The 9,726-nt window shown below is 40.0% G+C and overlaps 1 pseudogene; it reads left to right on the forward strand.

Annotated features, from left to right (window-relative positions):
- The first annotated feature begins 2,651 nt into the window (after positions 1-2,651).
- Positions 2,652-4,365, forward strand: LOC133764626 (eukaryotic translation initiation factor 5-like; annotated as a pseudogene).
- Positions 4,366-9,726: the final 5,361 nt, after the last annotated feature.

Below are 9,726 nucleotides of genomic sequence, written 5' to 3' on the forward strand. Positions count from 1 at the left end.
GTGAAACCCACTTGAACATCTGCTACATTTCAGTTTCATTTGGGCACTGGGACACCGGCCTTTTCTTCCCCCTGCCATTTACATTAGTATTATAATTCCAAGGGGCAGCATCATGGCGTGTGATACCTGAATCCCATATAGGTGCAGGTTCAAGTCTCAGCTGTTCCAGTTCCAATCTAGCTCCCTGCTAATATGCCTGAGAAAGTAGTGGAAGAAGGCCCAAGTGCTAGGACTCCTGCACACATGTGGAAGACATGGAAGAAGGTAGTGACTTATGGTTTCAGCCTAGACTACCCTTGGCTGTTGTGGCCATTTGGGGAGTGAACTAACAGATGGATAATCTCTCTTTGTCTCTCTTTCTCTATATATAACTCTACGTTTCACATAAATAAATATAAAATTTCTTTTAAAAAAACTTATAATTCTAAAGGCTAAGAAGCCACTGTCAACTGTCTTGCTTCCACAGAGTACAATGGACTCAACTCCCTCCATCTTCTTTCTTCAAAAATGTGCCAAGGATTAGCAAATCCAATGACAAAGCAAATCCAAATTTAGAAATCACAACATTATTAAAGTAAAAAAAAGAAGTATAATAACTAATGACATATCAGAGATCTGAAGCAATAACATGATACAAGGCAGAACCTAAAGAAGACCAGACCAAGAAGATGCTAGGATCAAAAGAGAATTGAGGATGGAAGAAAATGGTTTCATTTCTTTGTTCATTTTTTATTCATTTAATACATATTGAGTGCCTACAATTTTCCACAGCCACCTTAAGGTGCTGAATCTAAGAACAGCTTATTGGAATCAGATGGTGATGCCTGAGAGGAACTTGAATTTATTGCAAGTCAAAGCTTAAAAGCAAAAGATTTCAGGTGCCATTACCAATTCTCAAAGTCATTTAGTCACTAGTATGAGTTATAATGGATTATTGATCTCATAGACTATAAAGGCTTTCTAAGATCTATCATAGGCTGTTGGGTTAATCTAGCAACTTATTTGTCTATTGTCTCCTTTCATTCTCATATATAATTCCTCTTTCTGGATGTAATGGAACATATGTGCCTGCTTCCAAAGGAAAAGAATTTTTTTTTTTAGATTTCATGTTTCAAATTTCCCAAAAATAATAGCTCAAAAATGAAGATTCCGAATGCTTAAATTTGAATCCCTCTAATGTTATATTCATTTATGTGTCTACTATTATTAAATCTGTTCAGAAGTAAGTGCCTGGCAAATTTCATTTTAATTTACATTCTTTTTGAAGCTATAGTACACATATGAATTAGTTATGGCATCCACAACTGTTTCAAGTCTTTGTGTTATATTTGTTGAGGTGTGTTTGTGTGTACGAGAGAGAGAGCAAGAACAAGCGAGAGAGCAAGGGAGAGAGCGACAGAGAGAAAAAATAAGTGAGAGTAATATGTGGCTGGCTTTCTGTCAGAAACATGGATTCAACTCATCTCACCCACTACCCTTACAAAAGCAGATGGATTAGCAAGCCCGATTACAAAGTGTATCCAAATTCAGGAGGAGAAACACGATGATTAAAGTAAGAGAAGAGGGGCCAGTGCTGTGGCTCATTTGGTTAATCCTCAGCCTGTTGCGCTGGCATCCCATATGGGTGCCGGTTCTAGTCCCGGTTGCTCCTCTTCCAGGCATCTCTCTACTGTGGCCCGGGAGGGCAGTGGAGGATGGCCCAAGTGCTTGGGACCCTGCACCCACATGGGAGTCCAGGAAGAAACACCTGGCTCCTGGCTTCAGATTGGCGCAGCACGGGTCGTGGTGGCCATTTGGGGAGTGAACCAATGGAAAGAAGACCTTTCTCTTTTTCTCTCTCTCACTGTCTACAACTCTACTTGTCAAATAAAAAAAAAAAATAAAGTAAGAGAAGAGAGGCAGTTAAAACCAGAGACCAGAGGAGAGCAATATGTTAGCCCAGCCCGGGATAAGTCTATATAATACATCTCATGATTGATCAAAGATAGACCCTGACTGAAAACTTACAAACTCTTGAAAAATGAACTATATATAACCCAATAGTCTATGATAGATCTTAGAAAGCCTTTATAGTCTATGAGATCAATAATCCATTATAGCTCATACTGGTGACTAAATGACTTTGAGAATTGGTAATGGCTCCTGAAATCTTTTGCTTTAAAAAAAAAAAAGTATGATGTTAATGCTTGTAGTGCTATCACCATATAACTGTCAAACCATCACTAATGAGTCAGAGCTAGAACATTCCAGAGGTCGCGGCTCCATGCTGCCCAACCTCAGAAGTTGCTGAGACAGCCCTCCCATAGCTCAGCAGCTGCACCTGGCCGTGTGGCTCCCTGCACTGTGCTCCTCAGCCCCGGACTCCGACTTGAGTTGTAACACGCCTGACTTCATCCCAGTCCTGGGTGAGAAGCTTTGGGTTTATGTCTTTATTTGACGAAAATGAGCTGTTGTGCAGCCATTGGTACCTGTATTGGGGACACATAGCATGTAAGCAAGAAGTTTGCAGCCTCAGTGGTGAATTTTTTTTCATGTCAGAGACCGAGAACTATTTCAGTTGTTTGTCATCCCTTCTTCTCCAAACAGAAGATACCAAAGAGTTGCAATCAAAGATCTCTTCATCTTATTGATAAAGCCACTAATAAGCCAAAATGTCTGTCAATGTCAACTGCAACGTGTCAGACCATTTCTATCCCTACAAGATGCCCCGTCTGATTGCCAAGGTTGAGAGCAAAGGAAATGGAATCAAGACAGTTACAGTCAACATGGTTGACATTGCTAAAGCGCTTAATTGGCCTCCAACGTATCCCACCAAATATTTTGGTGGTGAGCTGGGAGCACAGTCCCAGTTTGATGTTAAGAATGACCATTGCATTGTCAATGGATCTCATGAGGTGAATAAGCTGCAAGACATGTTGGATGGATTCATTAAAAAATTTGTTCTCAGTCCTCAGTGTGAGAATCCTGAAACAGCTCTGCATGTCAATCTGAAAAAGCAAACAATAGGTAATTCTTGTAAAGCCTGTGGCTATAGAGGCATGCTTGACACACATCATAAACTCTGCACGTTCATTCTCGAAAACCCACCTTAGAATGGTGACACTGGTTCAGGAAAGAAAGAAAAGGAAAAGCAAAACAGGAAAGGCAAAGGCAAGGAAAATTGCTCCGTATCCAGCAGTGAACACCACCACCACCACCACCCAATGAAATCAGTCCTCCGCCACAGGCTGTGGAAGAGGAAGAGGAGGGTGACTGGGGAGAGGATACAACCGAGAAAGCTCAGAGGCGCAGAATGGATGAAATCAGTGACCGCGCTGAAGTTCTTAGGCTCAGTGAGGACTTGGAGAGGACTGCGGAAGAGCGGGTCAATATCCTGCTTGATTTTGTTAAGAAAAAGAAAGAAGAGGGTTTTATTGACTCATCTGACAAGGAAATTGTTGCTGAGGCAGAAAGACTGGACGTAAAAGCTATGCATCCTCTTGTTCTGACTGAAGTTCTTTTTAATGAGATTAGAGAACAAATTAAGAAATACAGGTGCCATTTTCTAAGATTTTGTCACAACAAAATGCTCAGCAGTGCCTTCATTATGATTTGGAGTGTGTGGTAGTAATGCATCAAGCTCAGCTTATCTGCAAGATTCCACACTTCTTGAAGGAGATGTACGATGCAGACCTTTTAGAAGAAGAGGTCATCATCAGCTGGTTGGAAAAGGCTTCTAAGAAATATGCCTCGGCCGGTGCCGTAGCTCAACAGGCTAATCTTCCGCCTTGCGGCGCCGGCACACCGGGTTCTAGTCCCAGTCGGGGTGCCGGATTCTGTCCCGGTTGCCCCTCTTCCAGGCAAGCTCTCTGCTGTGGCCAGGGAGTACAGTGGAGGATGGCCCAAGTGCTTGGGCCCTGCACCCCATGGGAGACCAGGAGAAGCACCTGGCTCCTGCCATCGTATCAGCGCGGTGCGCCAGTCACAGCACGCCGGCCGCGGCAGCCATTGGAGGGTGAACCAACGGCAAAAGGAAGACCTTTCTCTCTGTCTCTCTCTCTCTCACTGCCCACTCCGTCTGTCAAAATAAATAAATAATAAATAAATAAAAAAAAAAGAAATACGCCTCAAAAGAACTTGCCAAAGAGATTCACGTCAAAGCAGAACCATTTATTAAATGGTTGAAGGAGGCTGAAGAGGCGTCTTCTCGTGGTGAAGAAGATGATGAGGATGAGAACATTGAGGTGGTGTATCCAAAGACTGCCAGTGTACCCAAAGTTGAAACTATGAAGTCTGGCAACAAGGATGACAACATTGATATTGATGCCATTTAAAGGGCCGGATGCAACCTAGCTTAACAGTGTAATGCTGCAACTTTTTCTCCATTATCAGCCAGAAGTGCAGCAGTGTATGTGTGAAAGCTAAAATAGCTCAACATCATGCTACACTTTATACTAAAAAAATCTATTACTGTGAGTGATCTGTAATTAAGCCCAATGAGACATCTAGGGATTCCATACACATCAGTGAGGAGATATAGTTTGCTTATTTTATAGCATGTTTCTTTTTGAAAAACTAGTGGTAGACACATTTGGATCACATTTATACAGTTAACAAAAATAAAGATTTGATTTTGGTCATTCTTAAGATTTTTGGCTCTGAATGACTTCGGCTGAAGTAATTGGCTCCTTTTTAATATACCACCATTTAACCTGATAGGATTGTTGGAGCCTGTGAAATATTGTTAGGTGCTGAGACCATAATGAGGTCTTCAGAGTGTAAGTGTGTGTATTTGTAATGACTTTGTTCAGTACTTTTAAAGTTTTACCTCTGGTCCCACAGATTGGCATTTGGTAATGTATGTTTTAGGTTGAGGTAGACTGGCTAATCAAATGACAGTGCAACATCTGAGGAGCAGAAGTGACCTGAGTATCCTATAAAAGTTAATTAAGAGCAGGTTTTGAAACGTGAAATTTTGTTTTTACAGTTTGTGTACAATTTCCCCAAATTTGTAGTCTTTGAAGTCATGTGCATTGCACATTGGATGAGCCAGGGAAATTACTACTACATTAATAAATAAGCATTTTATGTATATGTAGTGGTTGCTTTGTACTGAGAGAAAAAACACAAATTCTGACGTGTGACTAAATAGTCAACTGATTCTATTTGGGGGAAACAGGTAAATATGCACTTAATTGCTGGCAGAAACTGAGCATAGTTTTTTAGTTTTTACCATTATGGTTTAAATTATAACTTCAGAATGCTTAGACATACTGTATATTTTGTTCAGTGTGGTTTTTCCCTGAATACTATGGTTTGTTCTTTAATGCCTTTCCCACTTGAATCACATAGCTTATGCTTTCTAGATTTTGGCTGCTATCTTGCCAAAATAAGTGTTACTTTGTTTCAAACTTGATTTTTGTTTTTCTGTCTTATTTTAAAAATAAGGTTAAAAGTATATTTCTAAGTCAAAGTCTCTATTTTGGTGTAAGACTTGGGATATTTTTTACTTCACATTGAATTTACGCAGACACCTGAGAGGTCTGTGATGTTGGCTCTGTGAGCAGGTGACTGGGGCCAATGGTGGCCCCTGCAGGGCTTCAGATTTGGACTGTGAGAGACTTTCTTGCCCAAGTAGCTAATGTAAACTCACTTGATCTGAGTTCTGACTATATTTGAGTAATCATCTTCAAGATGGAAATTTGTTGTGTTTATTCCTTTGGAGGATTTTCACAGTGTTTCCTTATTTCCTTGTGACCCATATCACAGATTATGAGACTTTAACAAATGTAGGAAAAAAATTTGTTTCACATTGAAATTATACAGACATTCTATAAAATAAAACCTTGTTAGAGTGATATTTTAAGGAATTGAAGCCTAACAATCTTATTTGAGAGAGTTTATTTACAACTGCCTTTGATAGATTCTGGTGAGAGTGGAACAGGAACTATATACCTGAATGGGATGTGCTGTGTCACACCAAATAGGGGAGTTCTGCAAACTCACTTGTTGCCTAGGTTTCAAATTCTGCTGTAAGGCCAGTTTGCTTTCATCAACTGAAATACCCATAGGAGATCCTGGTGACCTAAGCTAAGTTGCACTCAACAGTGTCAAGTTAATGAGGTTCTATTATAGAGCGTTCTACTTTTAACCTGAAGGAAAATATATTTAGGGCTTCTCAACACTAAAGAAAAAAATTTGGCTTGGACTAATGTTCAGTCTGGTGCCAATTTTCCAGTGGAATTCAAATTCACATAATCTATTGAATTTCATTCATGGAGAGTATCCTAATAGAGTAATCCTTCACTTTGTTCTATTGAACTGTCTTAAAATTTCTTGTTTCAAACAGCTATGTTACTTGTTTAAAACAATTAAAATTAAAAAAAAATCACCACTAATGGCAAATTCAATGTTTACTAAAGAGATATTTCAATAAAAGCAATGCAATGTCACAGTGAACACATCTTTCCTTATCCGGAGGATAAATAAGGTGGCAAATTCACCTTAATGAAGTCACTGATTAAATGAAAGAGCAGAGACACCTAGGTAGGTAGACAGATCAGGTTATTAAAAAATTCATGAAAATTATGTAAGTTGTGGATTTCAAACTTTTTGTACTAAGCTTATGTTTTAGTTCTGTTTTCACATATATAGTATATATGTGTGTGTACCATTGTGTGTGTATGTACATATACATATATATATATATAATTTCTCTCACTAATGCCTCATGCAATATCCTAATAGCTCAAGATTATATGAAACCAAGTTTCAACTCATGCATGATAGTCTACAGGAGAAATATCTATGATTTCAGAATCTTGATACAAAAATAAAGTCTCTTTATTATAGGTATTCAAGGTGTACAAAAGAAGACACAACTCCTTTTCACCAATCGACTTAAATGCCCATTGTACCTTTGTACCAGGGTATATCTAATCCTTCTCACCATTCAAAGTCCTTCATAAGATCCATATTATCCATGTAGACTTTCATAACTTCTGCTCAACCTGATCTACCATCTCTGCATTATAAGTGTCCCTATAGTTTAGGGTCATAGTGTACATTTAATTGTTTTTCAGTTTTTTCGTGGGAGTTACTTTAGGAAGGAGAAAATATTCTATGGGGCTCAAGATCTGTTAATGTTCATTACTCTGTAGTACCACAAGGAATGGGCCTGCAAACAAATTGGGCTGATAAGCACAACATGGACATGAGTGTGAGAGACACACTGACTCTCTTTGTGGATGCAATGACCCTATTATTTTGACCAAAGTCCATGTTCTGCTGTAGACTAATGTGTCATTATTTTGTTTACCTAAACATGAGTTTAATTAATAGAGCATGTAGGAGAAAAGAAATCCAATTGGACAAAGAATAATCATGATATTAACAATGTCTTACACTTTTACAATTATATTCATTCTAGAGTTTAAAAAGTAAGTTCAAGCCGGCGCCGTGGCTCAACAGGCTAATCCTCCGCCTTGCGGCGCCGGCACACCGGGTTCTAGTCCCGGTCGGGGCACCGATCCTGTCCCGGTTGCCCCTCTTCCAGGCCAGCTCTCTGCTGTGGCCAGGGAGTGCAGTGGAGGATGGCCAAAGTGTTTGGGCCCTGCACCCCATGGGAGACCAGGATAAGCACCTGGCTCCTGCCATCGGAACAGCGCGGTGCGCCGGCCGCAGCGCGCCTGCCGCGGCGGCCATTGGAGGGTGAACCAACGGCAAAGGAAAACCTTTCTCTCTGTCTCTCTCTCTCTCACTGTCCACTCTGCCTGTCAAAAATAATAATAATAATAAAAAAAGTAAGTTCACTTACATTTTTGCATTTATATACCATAAGTAATTTTTGGACTAGTTTTTTGAATCAATGTAAAACAACGGTCAGGGTTGTGAGTTCTCAAGGTATAGAAAAACTAGTTTGAACCTAACATTCTCTGATTTTAATTTCCTCAGCTCTAAAGTAGTTATAACAGCATTCCCTTAGTTTATTATAAAAGATTATAAAGATAATGCATACAAAGCAATTAATTCCCGACTTAGAGAAAGTAATCAGGAGCTGGCATTGTGGCATAGTGGGTAAATCCATAGCCTGCAACAATGATTCCCATATGGTCAAAAGTTCAAGACCTGGCTGCTCCACTTCCGATCTAGCTTCCTGCTAATGGCCCAAGAAAGCAGTGGAGGATGGTTCAAGTGCTTGGACCTTGGCTACCCAGGTGAAAAGCCTGGTTGAAACTCTTGGCTCCTGGCTTTGGCCTGGCCCAAAAAGGTGTTGCTCCCATTTGGGGAGTAAGCTAGCAGATGGAAGACGTCTTTCTTTGTCTCTACCTCTCTCTCTCTCCCTCTCTCTCTCTGTGTGTGTGTAACGCTGCCTTTCAAATAAATAAAATAAATCTTTAAAAAGTAATCAGTGAATTTTTATTATGGTTATTATTGTTTTGCTTGCATTATTGATCTATTATTATTATTATGGCCATAGCTCCTTGTTCATGGAGGACATACCATATGACTCACAATTTTTATAAAATATTTACTTATTTATTTGAAAGGCAGAGTTAAGAGAGAGAGAGACAGAGAGACAGAGACACAGAGAGAGGTCTTCCATCCAATGATTCACTCTCCAAATGGTCACATCGAATGAGACTGGGCCAGGCTGAAGCCAGGAACCAAGAGCTTCATCTGGGTATTCCATGTAGGTGAAAGGGCCCAAGGACCATCTTCCACTGGTTTCCTAGGAGCATTAGCAGGGAACTGCACAGGAAGTAGGGCAGACAAGATTTGAACCAGCACCCAATAGGATACTGGTGCTATCCCATTATACCGCACTGCCAGCTCTATGAGCCACAATTCACACAAACCAATTTCTACAATTAACTTAGGTGATTTTTAAAATCTACCCTCATTTATGAAGTATATTTTTTACCTTACATATGCACAAGCCTCCTCCACTCATCTCAGTCACCCACTCACAGTCATTTTTTTTATTTCCTCTGATCCAGATCTCTCCATTCTCAAAATCCTTAACTCAATAATCTTGTTTTATGATCATAGTCTCCTATCTCCCTAGCTTGCTTGCTTCCACTTCAATCTTTTTCCCCTTCACTGTTCACAAGTAACAAAACATTCTCTGCAATATCTGCCTCTTTTCTTTCCTCCATTTATTCTTAAGTCCACTTCAATCTAATTTTCCCACCCACTGCATTAAAATGGTGTTTATTAAATTCATCAAGGAGTCAGTGTTGCTGAGTTCTTAAAAAAAATTTTTAGGGGGCTGGTGTTAGCCAACACCTGCAAGACTAGCATCCCATATGTGCACTCGTTCGAGTCTGGCTGCCCCGCTTTTGATCCAGCTCCCTGCTAATGCACCTGGGAAAGTAGCAGAAGATGGCCCAGGTACTTAGGCCCCTGACCTTAGAGGAAACCCAGAAGAATCTCCTGGGTCCTGGTTTCAGTCTGGCCCAGACCTGTCTGTTCCATCAATTTGGGAAATGAAACAGCACATGAACAATCTCTCTCTCTCTCTCTAACTCTGCCTTTAAAATAAATATAATCACTAATTTTTATTATCACATTGCTTAAGCAGAGATTCTAAAAAGTTAGCATTTATTCTGAAATGTTGATGGCTGTCAGATCATTACCCTACTTTCCCACATTCCCTTCCTTCTGAGTATTACACAATTCTCTGTCCTAAGAGCATCTTTGATGTACAAGACATCAATTACTATCCATAGCTAATCATTTTTCTAT

This window comes from Lepus europaeus, chromosome 7 (genome assembly GCF_033115175.1).
Source record: "Lepus europaeus isolate LE1 chromosome 7, mLepTim1.pri, whole genome shotgun sequence".
Lineage (NCBI taxonomy): Eukaryota > Metazoa > Chordata > Mammalia > Lagomorpha > Leporidae > Lepus > Lepus europaeus.